Genomic DNA, 19,836 nt, shown 5'->3' with positions numbered 1-19,836 from the left:
TTCAGGACAAAAGAGCTAAGGAGGCAGCTCATTTCGAAGAGTCATTGCCTAGCAATCATGAAGTCCTGTGTTAGTCTCCAGAACTGCAGAAAGCTGGTGTGGTAGCACACGACTCAAGTCCCCAAACCCAGGAGGTGGAAGCAGGAGGATTATAAGTTCACAGTGATCCTTGGATACATTAAAACAAGCCTGGGATACATGAGACTGCGTCTCAAGGGAGAGAAAGGTAGAGGAGAGGGGAGGCAGAGGAGGGAGGCAGGAGAGAGGGGAAAGAGGAGACTGGATACTTTCCCAACCTGGTTACAATCACAGCTCTCAGTCTGTTCAAGGACATCTGGCACAGTAAACACCATTCTTTTCCATTTCTCCCATTTCCAGCTCAAATCTTCTCTAAACTAATCCCTGACACCCTGGATATTTACCAGAAGTTTGATGCTGTTGCTGCTGCTGCTGCTGCTGCTCTTCCTCTTCCTTTTCCTCTTCCTTTTCCTCTTCCTCTTCCTTTTCCTCTTCCTCTTCCTTTTCCTCTTCCTCTTTTTGCTTTTTCCTCCACCTCCCTCTTGCTCTTGTTGTTCTTCTCTTCCTCTTCCTACCCCTCCTCCTTCTTCTCCTTCTTCTTGTTTTCAACAACCACAGAGAGCAAGAACACTAGTGTTAACTTAGAAAACAAGTTCCCAGCAGTGCATCTTCCTCCCCTGCCCCCAGCACTCTGGTATCTTTTCCCTGTAGAAGGAACCTCCCTGAAGGCATGCACTTAGAAACAGGGAGAGTGTTGGTCACTTCTTGGCAGCAGTGGTGGTAGACCCAGAATTGCTGCCTTAAAGCATATCAAGAGAAGTCTGTGTTGTGGTCCATAATGACAGAGTTTCACCTACTCCTACGCTACATCCCTCATCTTGTCTCCCTCTCTTCCACTGTTGCATTTTGGGTTTTTGTTAAAGTAGTATTTACTAAAGGCTTCCAATAGGCAGGCATCATGAGAAGGCTTCAGAATTACTGTCTTCTTCAATCCTCTTGTTGTGTAGCTGTTTGAAACATTCCATCCCAGAAGAAGGAAGGGGGCTCCTTAAGACTCAGGAAGTAGAGGAAACTTGTAAGGCTAAGGAAGTACACAAACTTAAATGTGTTTGAAGAGTCCTAAGGCCCCTTCCCAAGCTTATGTAAGTGGTAATATTGACTGCTAGAGAAAGGAAATCTCCCACTGGCCTGCCAGACCTGCAAGGAACTTCAGGAATAGGGATTTGCCCCATGGAGGGGTCAGCTTTTTTGACAAAGCCACAGCATTGGAGTCACTCATGTTCCTGTAAATTGCCCTCTACCTGGACTCCTACAAGCAGCCACAATGCTCACTGGTTCACTAGACTTGGGTGGAATCATTAGGTCTGTAATCTGTGTCCTATCAGAAGTTAATATACATAGACATTTGTTTACATCTCCCCAAATGGAAAAGTCTTCATACCATTCTATCTCAATTACCATTTGATATCAGTGGCTATCCATATCCTGTGGCTGCTGCAACAAGCCACCAAACACGTAGTGGCTTCAATCACCAGTTTACATCCTTACAGGTCTGTATGAAATTGGCCTCATCAGGACAAACTCAAGGCATCAGATAAACTATGTTCCTTTCCAGAGGCTCCGAAGAAGACTCCAGCCTCTGAACTTTGCCATCCTCTAAAGGCCGCCCACCACCTTTGGTCTGTTGCTTCTCCCACCAACCTCAAAGGCAAAGGCATAAAATCTTTTTGACCTATATTCTGTCCTCACTCTTTCTCTGTAGTGGCTAGTGGGTAAAGGGGTAGTTCCCGTCTTTAGGAGCTCGTGAGTCTAGACTGGGCCCACTCAGATAAGCTACACTGTCATCCTCCCAAAGTCCATGATTGGTTGGATTGGAGCTGGGGGTGGTTTGTTTGAGATGGGTCTCACTATGTAGCCCTGGCTTGTCCAGAATTCTCTATGTAGACCAAGCTAGCCTTGATCTCACAGATTATCTGCCTGTCTCTGCCCCCTAAATCCCGGGGATTACAGGTATATGCTACCACATTCAGCTCAAGGTCCTTAACTTTGATGACACTGGAAAAAGAAAAATTCCTTCTATCACGGATTGTGTGGGGCCATTTTTTTTCACTAACACACTGTTTACTATAGGCGTTACAGATGAGAAAAACCAGATGTACGAAGAAGTGAAATTTGCCTGAATCCGCACAGCTGGCAAATGAGGGAGCTAGTTTTGAAATCTAGAGGTGGCCAATCCCAGTCTCTATGCCGATTGACTCAACAACTAGCAATGAGATAGGAGAGACGAACTCTGACACCTTCTGAGGAAGCATGCCTACTCCTGAGGAGAATCACACCAAGTGACCATCTCCCCTCTTATTTGGACTGAGTATTATTAGATCCGGAAATGCCACAACCCTTTGCCAACCTTGAGAAAAGAATATAGAGTGACAACTTAGATGTCTCATGAGATCCCTGAACACCATCAACCAACTCTAACAAAGCCTTTCCAGAATATTCTATTCTGCTACATGCTAACGCTCCTATCTAAGTAACTCTTGAGTTGTCAGTTTCTGTTGCTGGCAGCCCAGAGTCCCTACCTTTCACACTTGCCGATCATCCGGGCCAATCTCCCATACCTACCACTATCTTCTTTCTTACTCGTCCTCAGAACTGAAAAACAATGCTGTTGTTTACTTGGACAAAACCCATAACTCCTCTACTCATGTTGGACTCTTGATGTCTTTACAGAAATGGCAGTAAACTGTATACCCAATTTTCTACCCATGGTTTGATATGTGGCAGTAGTAAGAGGTGTGGCCTTATTGGAGTGGGTGGGGCCTTATTGGAGGAAGTGTGTCACTGTGGGGGTGGGCTTTCAGATCCTATGCTTAAGCTCCACCCAGTATGAGAAAGAGGCCCCATATAAAGATGTAGAGCTCTTGGCTCCTCCAGCACCATTTCTGCCTACACACTGCCATGTTTCCCACCATGATGATAATGGACAGGACCTCTAAAACTGTAAGCCAGCCCCAGTTAAACATTTTCCTTTAAAAGAGTTGCCTTGGTCACGGTGTCTCTTCACAGCAATGAAACCCTAAGGACCATGGATACTTACAAATTGCTCAGCCATTAAAAGATTGGCATAGAAAATCCCTGAAGCTCTGTTTGAAAGTACTCTCTCAAAGTAATGGGGAGCTAAAGTATGGAGAACAGAGACTTGCCTTCTCTGGTTGACCTTGTCCTCACACAGTCCCGCACCAGAGATAAGTAAAAGCAGATAACAGGAGTGCTCAGAAGTAAGGACCAAGGCTGCCTACCCCAACATCCACCCATCTATGAGCTTGAGCTGCCAGGGCGTATGAAAAAGTCTGTCCTGAAGATTTGATCCTCCAGGACACAAGGCAGTAACAGGATATCCAAGAGAGGTCCCAGTGAAGGTGCAGTGTTAACAGTGTAGAAGACAGAGGCCTTGAACCAGACCAATGACTCATTGCAATGAACATTTGCAAGTAAAGCTGTTCAGGTGAAAGGGTGACTATGTGACACATCGTGACACACCACAGCTTCCACGTCAAGATGGGGTTTTTTGGTTTTTGTGTTTGTTTTGATTTGTTTTGTTTTGGGGAGTAGGTTACAAGGGTGAAGGGCAGATATATAGGGACAGGGAAATGAGTGGGCTTGGGTCCATGGTGTGAAATTCACAAAGAATCAATAGAAAGTTTTAAAAAGAGGGAGAGATGGAACTGGGTAGGTGCTTAGAAGAGAGAGAGAGAAAGCACTGCTGGGCCTGCTTTGGGATGAAGGAACTTGGGGGAGGGAAACCAGTTTTCAGGAGCTCTGGGATGTCAGAAGCTGCCCCGGAAACACACAAGTCAGACAATTAAAACACAGCCATGCTTCACTTAGCAACAGGAACATGTTCCCAGAAACGTGTCCTACAGCACTTTCATCATTTGCAAAGATTGTAGAGCATCTTACATAAAGCTGGCCAGTACGTGTGAGGGCCTCGGGCAGTAAGCATGACCTGTATGAGGCAGCTGCTGCTGGTGTAACTGCACACTGTTTCACATCGCCGTGTACTTATAAGAGTAAAGCATGTGCTCTATGGTAACAGTCTCTATGGTAACAGTATAAAGTGACACATGAGCTAATGACAGCGATTCATATCCTAATCAAGTATTATCACCATATATAATCATTTGACTATTTCATTCTATAATTTATGCACGTGTGTCTGTGTGCTTGTTCCTGTGTGTGCAGCTACGTGTATGTGAGTGTGTGGGATGGGGAGGCCAGAGGACAACTTGTCACGCCATCCTCAGGAACACTGGCCGCCTCCTTTGAGACAGGGTCTTTTATTGGCCTGGAGCTCCTCAGTCCCAGGGTTCTCCTATCTCCCTCCCCACCCCCTGAGCCAGGACTGCATGTGAGTACTGGTGATGGAGCTCAGGTCCTCATGTGTGTGAGGCAAGCACTATACAGACTGTGCCGTCTCCCCATCTGTACTGCCATTGTAAGTGGTATAGTTTCACACAGCCAACAGTGCCTCGGTTCGCTCATGCCAGCCTCACGTGAACACCACTACAGCAGCTGCGAAGCCCCTAAAATGATGGGGGTGACGCAGCTTTGTTCTGCCACCCTCATGCATATGGTCCACCATTGACCAAAGCATCCTTTGTGAGGGGCATGACGTAATGATCACTATCGTCTTTCGGGCACTCGGTACTCTAAACATTCGTGTGGATTAACTCAATTATCCTCTGAAGATTAATCCTCAAGGAAATCACATATGTGAGTAGTGTCTTAGTTAGGGTTTCACTGCTGTGAACAGACACCATGACCGAGGCAAGTCTTATCAATGATAACATTTAATTGGGGCTGTCTTACAGGTTCAAAGGTTCAGTCCATTATCATCAAGGCAGGAACATGGCAGCATTCAGGCAGGCAAGGTGCAGGAGGAGCTGAGAATTCTACATCTTCATCTGAAGGAAGCCAGGAACAGACTGCGCATCCTCCAGAACCTAGCAGGAGGGTCTCCGAGCCACCCCACAGTGATACACTTCCTCCTTCTAATAGTGCCACTCCCTGGGCCAAGCATAAGCAAACCATCACAAGTAGTATTACTATCGTTATTTTATTACATTTACTTCTTCTCTGTGTCACGTCTAGGACCCGGTTCTCCCCTTCCAGCTTATGGGTTCCAGGGATCAAACTCAGGTCTGCAGCCTTAGCAGCAAGCACTTTAGCTGCTGAGCCATTTCAGCTGCCCTACTGTTTTCATTTTACAGTGCAAACACTAAGGCAGGCTAACCAGCTTGCCTAAAACATACAACTCCTAGAACCATACACTCAACCGCCTGAGCTATAATGCCTCTAAAATAAGAATTTGTCTAGCTAGCATCTTGCCTGGTCCTCAGAAGGACATGTAGGTATACAGATATATTAACCACTGGGCATACACTGTGATACAAAGAAAACTATACCTCTTTTATTTATTAATAAGTTGGTTTCATTAGTCCTCAAAATAACCCTGTAAGCTAAGTCAGTGGTTCTCAACCTTCCTAATGCTGCGATCCTTCAATACAGTTCCTCATGCTGTGGTGACCCCCAACCGTAGAGTTATTTTCATTGTTACTTCATAACTGCAACTCTGCCACTATTATGAATCCTAATGTAAATGTCTCACATAACTGATATGTCACCCCTGTCACGATCCATAGGTTAAGAACCACTGATGTAAGTGATCTTTACAGACATGGAAAGTGGGAGTTATGGCTTCAACAGGTAGGAAAGATACTCCAGCCCACAACAGTGAACTTTGGGTATAACCCTTGTTAGGTTAGTATGAACACCTCTATTCTATATGGTCAGCAGTTGCTTTAAGATTTAAAATACACATTTTAACTTAGTCTGCCTATCAAGTAATATTACTCCTCTTCATGCTTAGTATAAGAAGTTTATCACAGGATCCTACCACCTCCTACTGTGATAGAAAAGGTATGGTTGGAAAATGAGGCTCCTGTGTCGAAAGTCTGTTTGATCCCCAGCTGGTAACGTCATCTTGAGAGGGTCTGGAAACTGGAGGAAATAGGACCTAGGTAGAGGAAGTAGATCACCAAAGACGGGCTCTTGGAATATTTCATCCCCAGCACCCTTATTCTCTCTATACTGGTCACCAAAAAGTAAACGTTTTCTGCCACATGCTCCCACCACCATGATGGCCCAGAAACAACAGAGCTCACTGTGATGGATAAAACCATGAATCAGAATAAATGAGCTCTCCCTTTAGTTACTGCCAGCATGGTAAAAGTAACCAGCAGAGGGCCCGACAAGAGAAAAGCACAGAAGTTATATAAAATGAGTCTCATCTAACCCAGAGTCCACATAAATGAAAACGTAAGAACAGAGAAGGGGTTAGAGATATGACCCTGTGGTTAAGAACACTGACTGCATCTGCAGGGGACCCGAGTTCAAGTCCCAGCACCCACATGGTGGCAGTTCACAACCTCTGTAACTCTAGACGGAGGGAATTCAATGGCTTTTTCTGACCTCCTCAGAGGGTCTATGCATGGGGTGCATAGACATACATGCGGGCAAAACACTCACACATATGAAATTAAGTTACATTGTAGAAAAAGAACCAGGGCAGCTTGAGTTTATCGGTCTCATGGAAGTGCCATCAGAGGTTGAAGGGGTATAATTAAATAGTAAGGAAGATCGGTAACTCAGCAAGAGGTTTTGGTCCAGATACTTCTTGTCAACTTTGTGTGACAAGGATGTCCTTTTCCTGGGTATGGGGTACCCTCTGGAATGGGAGTCTTTAGGTCTGGTTTTCAGGACAAGATCAGCCATGTTTTATAGCCCATTTCAAGGAGAGGCGAGAGGGCTATGTAGCTTCTATGGGGAGGTGACGGAGGCTGCTTTGCTGCTGTTTCCTCTGTGGACATCGTGTCCTGTTTTGAAGTGGCATGTTCTGTACCCATGGGTTATCACTCATTTTACTTCTTCATGTGGCAGAATTCCCACGACATAGTGCTGCTTCTTGCCTCGGTCACTTTGTGCTATTGCTTAAATATTTTAAATGAAATATTTTTACAGTCACACAAGTCTTATTCCCACATGTAGATTTAAATCTGCATCTATAATGTTCTTCCTGTCTGCGATATTTTCTTGAGTATTTCCTGTAATTCTGGTATGGTGGTAAGGCTTCATTCAGATATGATTTCTCTGGGAAAAAAAAATAAAGTCTTTATATATTTTCATTTCTGAAAGATGTCTTTGTTTGGTGGAGAATCCTGGAACAGCGTTTTTTGGGTTTTTGTTTGTTTGTTTTGTTTTTTTGTTTATTCTCCTAAAAGTGCTGTTCCACTGTTGTCTGACAAACATCATTCAAAGAATCAATCCGCTGTTCTTCTCGCCTTTCTTTGAGCACAGCCTGTCTTCGTACTCCTGCTGCTGTTAAGACTGCTTCTTTATCACTGGCTTTAAAAATGTGCTTTCAGATTTATGTTATGTGTATGAGTGTTTGGCCTGCACAAATGTATGTGTATCATGTGAGTGCCTGGTGCCCATGTAGACCAGAAGAGGGCTCCCCAAATCTGGAGTTACAGATGATTCTGAACCATCATGCGGGAACTGAACAGGGTCCTTGGGCTCTGCAAGATTAACAAGAGTTCTTAACCGCTGAGGTGTCTCCTTGGCCCTTATCACTTTATCACTGGCTTTTTGAATTTTTTTTATGTTTTTAAAAAGACTTATTTATTTTACTTATATGAGTACACTGCCACACTCTTCATATACACCAGAAGAGGGCATCAAATCCCATTACTGATGGTTGGGAGCCACCATATGGCGGCTGGGAATTGAACTCTGGACCTCTGGAAGAGCAGTCAGTGCTCTTAACCACTGAGCCATCTCTCCAGAACCTTGATTGACTTTCATTATACTATAACCATAATTTTTATTTTCTCTTACACTGGTGGATGCTGAAAACGTTTACATTCCTTTGTTTGATATGAGGTAAAAGCAGTTCTCACCAGTCCATTAAATATCTCTGTGACAAAAATGCACTAGAAAATATAACTAAAGGAAAGGTTGAGGATCTAGAGAGATGGGTTGGCTGTGAAGAGCACTGGCTGTTCTTCCAGAGGACCTGGGTTCAAATCCTAGCACACAGATGGAGGCTCACAACTGTCTGTAACTCTAATTCTAGGGGATCTGACACCCTATTCTGACCTCCCTGGTACATATGTGGTGCACAGACATACCCAGGGGAAAAACACATAAAAAGTACAATTAAACTCAAGAAAAAAAAAGATAGAGGAGGAGGAAGAGGAGAAAAGGAAAAGAAGGAAGAGGAAAGCTTGGGCTGTACACAGTCTGACAGCCTGGATTTGGATCCTCAGAACCCACATTAAGGCTGGATTCAGTAGCAGAAAGGTCTGTAGTTGTAGCCAGCAGAGACGGGGAAAACTCCAGAAGCTCTCAGCACTGCCATCCTGGCTGATACAGCATCAAACAGACAGAACAGTGAGGAACAGCGCCTAAAGATTGTCCTTTGACCTTCCACAGGTACTTAGGAACACATACCCTGATTCACACTCATGAATACACAGCAAGTGTTCACACAGTTAACAAACACATGCTTACACACACATGCATACATACACATACTTACACATGCTTACTTATACAAGCTTACTTACACATGCATACATACACATGCAGGGCTTTTTGTTTTGTTTAAGGGAGTAGTTGTTTGGGTTTTCTTTTTTTTTTTTTTTTTAAAGATATATTTATTTGCTTGATGTAGATGAGTACACTGTTACTGTCCTCAGAGACACCAGAAGAGGGCATCAGATCCCATTACAGATGGTTGTAAGCCACCACGTGGTTGCTGGGAATTGAACTCAAGACCTCTGGAAGAGCAGACAGTGCTTTTAACCTCTGAAACATCTCTCTAACCCCGGGTTTTGGAGACAGGGTTTCTCTGTGCAGTCCTGGCTGTCCTGGAATTCACTCTGTAGACCAGCTTTCAACTCAGAGACCTGCCTGCCTCGGCCTCCTGAGTGCTGGGATTAAAGGCATGTGACACCATCCAGCTTTATGTTGTCTCTCTTCTTCCTCAGTGTTGCATGGTTTTGCTATTTGCAGGCTTGGGGGGGAAGGGGGAGGCAGAACATCATTTAAGGAGAGTATGCTGCAGCCGGGCTCCTCACCTCAGAGCGTCTAAGAAGCATAGAGAAAGAGAAGATGGGATTGGGATAAGACAACACCTTCAGTGGCTCACCACCGAGGCCTCATAAGTTCCCACTGCTTCCCAACGGCCTGTCAGAATATGGACTCCTGGTGGATCCGTCCATTCATCAATCCATGAAGTCAAAGTTCTCGTGGTCCAGTCATTTCCCCAAAGCCCCCTGCTCAGAACATTTCTGTACCGGGAACCAAACCTTCAACAACTGAATGATCGTTTGGGGGCATAGGAATGTCCAAAGCCAAAGGTAGAAGTCTCAAGCCCTGTATTGCTTGGAGTGTCTTTTACAGCTCAGGCAGCTGGAGATAGGAAATAGTCCTTTCCATTTGTTTGTTTGTTTTTCCATCCAGTTCTGGGTCCTTAATAGTCTTTCTCTAGACCCTGCTCCCTGGTCATTTCCTTCTCTTCCTCTTTTCTCACAGTATCTCATCAGTTCAGCAGTCAAGAGCATCTGACCCTTTCAGAATTCTACCTGTTCTCCTCGTTACTCACACCTATAGGTTCATTAGGTGCTTCCACTCCAGTTATTTACCAGTTATTTCAGCTGACACAGCACCCTCTTCTGCTGTGGCAGCTCCTTCCCATTCTTTCTAGCTTGGCTGCCTGGCCTTCCAAAGCCAATGCTCTGACGTCCTGTTTGACCTGAGTTTGGTTTAACACACTGGGTCTCTCAGCATTTCCTTGCCCATTAAGTAGCTGTTGTCACAGAGATGCTGCTTAACCAAGTCGCCTCAAAGCATAATTTCCGGGCAGCTGAGGTGATTCTGTTGGTGACACTTGTCCTCAATCCGGACAAGCTCATCATTTCAGGGAGTCACGTGGGGGAAGGAGACAGCTGGCACTTGCAAGTTGTCCTCTGACCTCCACACCTAAGGCTGCGACAACCCCACATATACAAACACAAATAAATAAAAATGTTAAAAATAAACAATGTGGTTGCTTAGGAGAGGGAAATAGTGAGAACAAGGTACAATAACACACACACATGGAGAGGCCATGATGAAATTCATTGCTTTGTCTACTGATGTAAAAAAGAATTTTTTTTTTTAAATTTAGTTACTGGGGTGGTGAGACAGCCAAGATAGCTCTAAAGATAGAGGCACTTGCTGCCAATCTTGGCAAAGTAAGTTCAGTTCCCGAGACCCACACAGTAGAAGGAGAAACCTGATTCCCCCAGATGTTCCCTCTGACTTCTCTATGTGCATTCTGACACGGGCTCACATGCACTCGTGAACACACACACAGACACACACACACACACACACACACACACACAAAACAAAAATAAATAAACGTAAAAAAAATAGTTATTTAAAACAACATTCCATTCAACAGCTCTCAGAGATCCCTGTGCTTGCTGGGACATTCTTCTGCCCATCCGGGCTGGGCTGATCGTGGCTGGACTTAGTCAATATATCTACAGTCAGATGAAGGTTATATGTTATCCTAGGATACTGTTGTGTAGGACAACTTGCCTCTCCCTCTATGTCTACCCCATGCCTCCAGCAGACTGATATAGCCACTTTCTCATGATCGGAGTTGAGCCCTTACATGTCCATAAGGACATTATAAGAAGGGGCAGAAATGCTCTGGACACAATATGTTTTCAAGCCCTCCTTGAATAAGGCTTTGAGGGACATATTGGACAAAGCAGGTAGGTCTCCGAGCCAAACCTGAAGTTGCCAGAGAAAGGCTATATACAGGAAGACATTAAAGAAAAACAATAAGGGCATCCAGAACAAACTCTTAGGGTAGGGTAGGTACTGAGATCCATTTCCCCACCCACCAAGTAGGCATCAGAACAGTTCTATACAATATCATGTCATAGGAAAGTAAAGAACACATACATTAAGGGTCCCCGCGAAGGTTCTGTTCTGAGGCTGTGGGGCTTGAGCCCAGTAACTTGGCCTTGGTGTTACCTAGGCCCGAAGAAGAAGACGCAGCCTTGGTGTTACTCTTTCAGTCTCCTCTTGGAGCTCTCCACAGCGAAAGCTCAGTCACTGACTTCGGATATTGGAGCCAACAGACCCTCCAGGAGTCTGACCGCCTGGTGCCAGTGGAGAACGCCCCTCTGGTTCCTCACCCCAAGTACCCACGGCCCCACGGAGAAGCCATTCAGGGGTTAAAAGCAAGGAAGAGAGAAACAAAGGAAGGAATAAAGTCAAGAAATGTGCCATGAAGCTTCTTGCAGTGCAAAGCAGAGAAAGTCATTTCCAACTTCTTTCATCTTCAAGATGAAGCCACTAAATAAAGGGGCAAAGCAGCGAACACAAGGGCTTTTAATCTGTCTCATCTCCTTCATAATAACTGCAAATTTTCCCTGGGCCCCTGGGAGGGAGCTCTTCCCTGCGCTCGGCCTTATCTCCCCCTCCACATTGCCTGCGCGCTGCCCGGGCCGTCCCGGCGAGGCCTGGGGGAGCCGGCGCTCCCTGCCGCATTGTTCGGCGGCCCCGGGCTGGAGGAGGGCTGCGGGCCCGTCAAAGGGAAGCGGGCTCCGCGCCTTCATTAACGCGGCCTTTCAGCCGCGCGCATATCAGAGCCAGGCCTTTTCAGAGGCGCTAATTAGCAATTTGGAGCCTTGCCCCCTCTGGAGAGGCGCCTTCAATGTAACAAGTGGGAACCGCGGCTCTCCCTTTCTTCTTGCACTTAATATTTATTGTTTTCCATTCTCTCCCTCCCCTGGTCTGTCCCCCTTCCTCACTCGCCCCATTGTCCGGCTCACTGCCACCAGATAAGGCCTGGGGGTGGGGGGTGTGCATCATTAATCACTCTTTTAATTCTTGGCTAATGATAACTTTCTTCTGGAACTGAGAGAAGTTAATCTTTCTTGGATGTGGAGAGAAAGGAGGGAGTCAAGCAGAGTCTATGTGTTGGGGTGGGGTGGGGGTGGGGAGAAGGCAAACGCTAATGGAGACCACAGAGAGATTTGCTATACCCCATTCTCCAATTTCCCTATGACCTGTTGGCTTTACCGCTAGTGTTTTCCTGGTCCCTCTGCCCAGCAGCAACCTGCACCAGCCTTCAGCCGCCATGTGGTCGTTCAAAACCATCTTAACTCCTGTTCCTTTGAACCCGACACCCTAGTCTGGTCCCTACAGGCACCAGATGTACACACGGCGCATTTACATACATGCGAGCAAATGTATGTTATAACATTAAAAAATAAATCTTCATAAAAGAAAAAGTCCCACCGATTGGTCACCTCCTCTGTGAAGCCAGTTGTGATTGTCCTGATTGAATTTCCCAGCTTCTTCCCATGGCAATCCCATAGCCACTTTTCATAAGGTGAGAAGCCATTCCATGCCTCCTGTGGCCATTTACAGCTCCAGCCATACCGATCCCAGGTATCTGAAGTGCCCACATCCTTCTTAGGAGCAGGACCTGGCGATTGACGAATGAACTTGTCCAAAGATCTCTGAGTATGGAGACATTTCTTTTTCTGTCTCAAACATTTAAGTGGCATTTGCTATGTTTCACAAGCCATTCTAAGTACTCACCAACTGCCTGGTTTGGATTTTGAATGTCCTCTAATGGCTCGTGTATGTGAGGCTTGCTCCTGAACGTGGTACTATTGGAAGGTGCCAGAACCTTTAGGAGGTCTAATGGAACATACCTAAGTATCATTGAAAGATGAGATCTCGGTGTTGTCTGTCTCTCTCTGTCTCTGTCTCTCTGTCTGTCTCACTCCCTGTCTCTCTGTGTCTCTGTCTCTCTGTCTGTCTCACTCCCTGTCTCTCTGTGTCTCTGTCTGTCTCTCTGTCTCTGTCTCTCTTGCTGTCTCACTCCGTCTCTCTGTGTGTGTCTCTGTCTGTCTCTCTCTGTCTCTGTCTCTGTCTCTCTCTCTGTTCCTCTCCTTTCCTCCCTCTTTCCTGGCTTGTGGTAAGTGTACTCATTCTAACACTCCCTCCTGACTCAATGGGATGCTCTGGCCAAAGGTCCAAAGCAATGTGGCTGAGAGACCTTGGCCTTGAGCCACGGGAACTGTGAGTCAAAATAAAACTTTAATCTCAGATATTTCATGAGAGTAGCGCAAGGCTGACCGATGCAATCACTTCTCATTTAAACTTTACCACAACCCAGGGAGGCCTTTTTGCCCCCACCGCCACCCCACCGCCACCCCCGCCATGTTACATTTGAGGAAATAAAACCACAAAGAAACCAAACAGCTTTCCGTATCCTCAGACTGCTGAGCAGCAGGGCCAAGATTCCAACCAAGCTTTTCGGCTGCAGCGTCTTGGTTCTGAAAGAGTTTTCTAGGACGTGAACTTCATCATAGGCCTCTGCCTATTTACCCGGTCAGAGACTTGACTGGAAGGGAGTTCACCAAGCGTACAGGCAGATTCAGGAGGGGCGGTACAGGTGGCCGACAAACAGCCTCTTGCCTAGAGACCCACAGGACAGTTAGATCAAGTGAGCTGGTGGAGGTTTATCCTGGGCCCTTGGCCAGCCAGGGTCAGGACCCTGAGTAACTTGATCTCTCTCTCTTCTCTCTCTGGGCCACGCCCTCTTTGAGGCAGGAACCACTTCCCGGTAAAGCCCGGGGTTCTGTCTCGCAGAAGAGACTGGATGGAGCAGCGTGCCCCGGAGAGGGAGGGAGGACAGGAGAGGCCCTGAAAATCCCCTCCGAATTATAAACATATCCTCTTTAAGTACATTTCTAAGGATAACATTTGTATTACTCTGTCCTGTGCCTGCAGATAGAGCCTGCTTATCTCCCGCATCTCCCTTCCTTTCTCTGCGCTCTGCTGGGAGCCGTCCCTATCTGAAGCCGCGCTAGCAATCCGCTTCTCGGCAATTGTTTCGATCGAGGGAAAAAATTAATTTCTGCCTATCGTTAATTGAGAGAATTGTGTGGAGGGTGAGGGGAAGGGAGGGGGGAAGAGAGGAAGGAAGGAAGTGGAGGGGAGCAATCGTGTTATTAACCGTGTCCCTTTCATAAGCAAATATCCCGATTGCCATCAGTGAGATGAGAGGCTCATTAATGCGGGAAGCAGAGGTGATTAGAGAAGTCTTCCAGAGCCATTGAACTAAGCTGGAGGGAGGGTTGAAGGGATCTGCAGGCCCAGGGAATCCGGAGAGGACTGTGTTGGGGGAAAGCCACTGACCTCTTAGATGAGCTTTTAGCTCCTCATCCTTTCTCCGTTCCTCAGGTTCACAGTCCAATGCTTCCCAAACCATCAACTAGTGTCGTGAAGAACACAAACACAATCGAATGAAACATCACAGAAGCCATGTGCCCCTAGAAATCCCAGCCTGACACTGACCTGGAAGTCTGCAGGGCAAACTGTCCGCCCCCCTGCCTATGTGCTTGGCTGACAGCATTTGGCTGTTTTTGTTTTGGTTTGTTTTTGCTTTTTGCGTTTTAATGATGCAAATGTGCCCGGATTTGACAGTTCCCATCCTGCCTCAATTGTTCATGGCCTCTCCTGACCTGAGGATTCTGCCCTTAGTTTGGCATGGCACTGCAAAGATCAGAGCTGATGGAGGCAGTGAATGCCGGGAACTGGAGAGGCTGAGAGGTGATGTGGGGAAGGGCGTGTTGCAAGGATGAGTGTTGTCCTTCTGGACCACCTCTGATTTCACCCTTTGCATAAGTGTGCCAGCCAGTGCCCTGTGACCCCACCCTAACCCACTATGCTTCCATCAGGCGGTGGGAGGGACTCAAGACTTTCTCCAAGGGAACTGTGCTTAGCAACATCACCACACCCTACACATATACACATGCACTTGCACACTCACGTATGCTTACACACACACAGAGCTCATGGGAGAAATATGTGAGTTTATGCCACCCCCCAACCGCCAGTGGGGTGTGGGCAGGAGTTTGTGGATAAATACCTCAGCTCCCTAGAAGGAGAAGTGGGGTTCAGCCTAGCTCAGAGAGCCTATTGGAGTCAAACCCCACTGTCTTCAATGGCTCCCACATCCCCGTTTCTCTTCCTTAGCCTCGTTCTCCCCATCCTCCCATACTGCCTCTCAAGCTGTCCACTCCAAGTCTGGTCAAGGTCAGCCTCAGAGGGACATAAATAAAGACAGTGGTCTTATGCATCTCCCAGTTCAAAGGGCAGAGCAGGCCACGAGGGAGCATGGCAGCATGTGACTCCAGTCAGCAGCTGGTGCTACACACATAGCCTCTGCAAGAGCAGAAGTGTCAAGACCACCATCCAAGTAAGGCAGTGCAAGCAGCAAGTTGAGCTCAGGTGCTGAGACAAAGTCACATGCAGAGCCAATGATGGGAACTAGAGGCTCAACACTGGAGTGCCCTGGTCTGGGAGAGCTAGGCTCACATCCTGTGGCAGCAGAGCCGATGGCCAAGTCCCTAGGCCAGCCTCTGTACCTGGGCTCAGGGTATTCAGGTCCAGCATGGGCATCCCAGTGTGGTGCTTTTGCTTATGTCCAAACCTTGCTTGGTAAGCTCCCCGTGCGGTGGGGGGAGGGGATGTAGGAAACTCACCCAGCTTTTCCTCACTCTCAGCTCTGTTAGTTTTCAGGAGCCATCCCAAGCCTGATTTCAAAGTGGGGGCTCTGCTGAAGGCACAAAAAGGGAGCCAGGTGGAGGTACCTGAAGAAGAGGTTGCTGATACATAGCTCAAGGGACGCGGCTATCCTTTTCCTAGCCCCCAGACCCCACACCCAAAGGACAACTCCATTCCTTTTGGAAAACCTAAGTCCCCTCCTCACGCATTCTGACTCTAAAAACAGGTCAAGGATCCAGACTGAGAGAAAGAACCCAAGGAAAGAACAAGAAAGAGGGAACGAAGGAAAGAAAAGAAAAGAAAAAAGAAAAGAAGGAAAGAAAAGAAAGGGGGATGAGGATAGAGAGGGAAGGGAGCTTGGAGATTTTCAGAACAATCTCCATTCTCTATGGTGCTTTCTGTTTAAAAAAATGAAAGGAATGATGGAGAAGGGGAGAGAGTCAGACAAGTTTAATGATGTGTGTTCAAAGCTCAGATTGGAAAAATGACAGAGAAAAGCAGCCTGTTTCGGCGCTAATAAATTGTTCTCTGCCGTAAGAGGCGCCTGTCGCGGCATTAATACAGGCCCCTAATACACGGGTCAGGGTTAAGTAATTCTCTCCGGCAACTTAAGCGAATAATGAAGCTGGCAGCGGCTGGTGGTGCAGAGGGGAGATGGTCTCTGCCGCCGGCACTTTGTCTTCATTTATTATGCCAGCGGCGGCACGGACTGGAAGCCTCCGCGAGGAGATATCGCTTCATTTCGGCAAGGTAATGAAAGCCGGGTTGGGGGGAGGATAAACCAATTTGCCCGCTGACACTAGAAGGAGTGATTTGCGGACTCCGGAAGGGGAGAGGAGGGCCCAAGCACAAGGAGGCACAACGCTGAGCCAAAGTTGGGCCAAGGCCCTTTCCCGAGCTCTGGTCCGCCATGAATGGAGTGGGCACAGAAGTCAAAGCAGGGAGGGGGCACGGACAAACAGGGAGTGGAAGGACCCAGTGCAAGTGAAGGGAAGGACAAAAAACAAGCCAAGAGAAGAGGAGGTCAGAGACCAAGTTTGGAGAAAGGAGTGTGGTCTGGAAGAGGAACCAGTGCAGAAGCCAGACATACAATGAAAGACCAAGCTTAACAGAGCAGAAAAAGTTGGGTAAGAAATACAGAACAACACGTTTGTTGGTTGACTGATAGCAAGAAATAAACACTTGATCTGCTTTGAAATGGAGTGTCTTCAACCCTGCCCCTCTCCAACACCCTGGTCATGTGATTACTTCCCCTTTGGGTAACTGGCCCAAGGTGGGGTCAAGACTGCCCCTGCTTAGGTCCCTCAATGATGTTCTCAGGTCAACCTGGGTTAGGGAGCAAGGGACATAAACTGCCATCCTGGAGATCTTGCCCTTCTGGGCTTGTCTGGATCAGTTACTACGGGACCCCTCACCCCAAGTTCATCCTTAAATATGGAGGACTTTCTCTTGGGCCTTGCACTTAGGTGAGTATCTCCTGGAGTTGAATACGCATCCAGCAGTCTGACCCAAGCTTCTTTGTGATACACGGTAACAAAAAAGCAGGGTAGTTATATAGACTGGCTCACCAGTGAGAATCCTTGTAGAGTTCTGGCAACCGCGTGCTTCAAAGTCATCTCTGAACCAGTTGGTACCAGCTGCTAGGGCAGCTTTAACCGCGCAGGTACCACCAGGAAGACATAATTGCACACGTTCCCTGAGCATAGTCAACTGGAGTCCCTGCTCCCGTTCAGCACCAGATTCGCTGGACAGCTCCAGGCCGAGGTCCAGCCAAGTAATCAGGCTTTCTTCTCTTCTTCCCTTTGAAGTTTTTAAGTTCCTTATAAGAGTCATTATTACAGTCTCAGAAGCCAATAAGTAGAGAAGAGTCGTCGCTTCCCCACTGCCCCCTAGCCAGCATATGCGTCTCTCCCTCTTACCCTATGCCAAATCCTATACACATACGTGCACGCGCGCGCACACACACGCGCTCCCAAGTAACACAGCCACTTTTCTCCCTTGATGTGGGTTAAGGATTTTCAATAAGGACCAAATATTTGAAGCTTAACACTGTGGTCTCAAGAGAAGCCGGGCCAATTTCACACTAATCTAACCCATGAAGGGAGAGAGCATCGGAAGCAAAAATTACATCAAAGAGAAGTTAATGCGGAGAAGCAGGCAACATAAAGAGAGCTACTTTCAGTTCCAAATGACTACACCAATCTGGATTAAGAGATCAGCCTGCCCAATGCTGGTATCACCACGTCTGTGCTGGGCACCAGGCAGAATGAGGCCTTGTCCTCAGGGACCAGTCTGAATGGGGGGCTACCTCCACATCCATCCGTACAGCACATGCTCTCTGCTAAGGGGTTTTGAGAAATCATATGTAAACGATACAGCAAGAGGAGGTGGGCACGGGGGTACTCATCTGTAATTCCAATACTTGCAAGACCGAGGTGGGAGGATCGTGAATTCAGAGCCAGCCTGAATCACACAGTGAGAACCTGTCTCAAAATGAAACAAAACAACAACAAAGATTTTTTTTTCAGAAGAGAGAGAGAGAGAAGACCACAAGGGAGCCAATCAAAATGCTAATGTTGTATGTAGGTGACTTTCTCTCTGTGTGTTGCTCCAGACTTTCTGTGATGAAGTTTTACTGCTTTAATGATGACAGAGAGAGAGAGAAAGAGAGAGAGAGAGAGAGAGAGAGAGAGAGAGAGAGAGAGAGAGGCAAGGAAGGACTCTTATACGGCTTCCCTTCTACCTGGCATTTTTACATGTCTAGGTACTTTCCTTGACAACATGGCAATTATCAGTTATGTATATTGGTGAGAAGCCCTTCCTTTTATGAAGCTGAGGGATTCTAAGTGGTGTGGTCAGCCATGGGGTGTGGGGGAGAGGTCAGTTAAGGACTCATTTAGTAACTCAAAGACTGTAGAAGCTGACTTGAGCTGTTTTAGCACTATTTTAGGTAGTTTTACTATGTAGTCCTTGGTGACCTTGAATTTCCAAAAGTGCTGGGAGCGGAACCAAGGGCTGCATACTAGGCAAGTACTCTACCTACCAAGCTACACCCCAGGCCTTTAACATGCGTAACCCTCCTCCTGTTCAGAATATGGTAGCTCTGTGCGGAGGAATCTTCAGTCTGCCCTAGAGTGCAACTGGATAGCATTTGTTGAATGGGCAGAAGACTAAAAATGGGAGAAAGCCCCCTTTTGCATATCATTCCGCCACTGGTAAAATTTGCTCCGAAGAGATCCATATTTAAATCCACCCCTCTTTGCCCCCCTCCCCCCACCGCTCCCTCCCCACAACGAGACCAGTTGCCCTGGAAAGAATATTTTTTGACCTCATAGTTGGCAAACATGTTGAGGGACGCGGCAGGCGGCTTGAGCCTCCCAGTATGGTTTACTCCTAGCCTGCCAGTCCTTCCTCATCCAGAGTAAGAGGACCCAGCCCGCGAGGACCCTGGGGGAAAACCGCCAGTCATTTCATTTTAAGTGAAGCTGAAGTGAGACCAGTCTCCTGCCCACCCCTCCTCCTGCCCACCCCCAGGCGGCTGCTTGACAAGTGTAAATCCCAGAATGAATGAAGGCGCCCGGCCTGGTGGAGCCTGTCTCCGAGTGCGCATCTCCGCGCTGATTGACTTGTCGCCTCTGCGAGGCTGACTCTATCAGCTCCTCGGTGGCTCCAATTCCAGGTGTGATTTAGTTTGGAGATGAGAGGTGACAGTTAACATTGGTACTCGTCACTGTAGATCAGACACAGTCACGCTGTCTTCACCCCCTCCCCAGTTCTCCGCCCCGCCTCCTCCTAGCGTCCGGTCTGTGCAGGCTGCAGCCGGCCCACCCAGCACGCTCCCTAGCCTGGCTCCTGAGCACCCATCCACGGACAGCACTTCCTCAACGCCCAACAAGTGTCTTTGTCCTCCTCCGGAAGCTTCGAATCATTTCCCTTCTTCATCTCTTCCACTTGTTTTCTCTCCTTCCCTCTCTTTCTCCTTTTTTCCCCCCTCCCTCTTTCCTCTCTCTTCCCTCCCCGGCACCTCTTTACCAGCCTTTGAGCGCCCTCGGTTCTCATTAGCCTCTGACTCTGGTGCCTGCGCCAGCCAAAAGCAAACACACTGGC

Source organism: Rattus norvegicus, chromosome 6, assembly GCF_021556685.1.
Source record: "Rattus norvegicus strain SHRSP/BbbUtx chromosome 6, alternate assembly SHRSP_T2T, whole genome shotgun sequence".
Lineage (NCBI taxonomy): Eukaryota > Metazoa > Chordata > Mammalia > Rodentia > Muridae > Rattus > Rattus norvegicus.
This window is presented reverse-complemented; position numbering follows the sequence as displayed.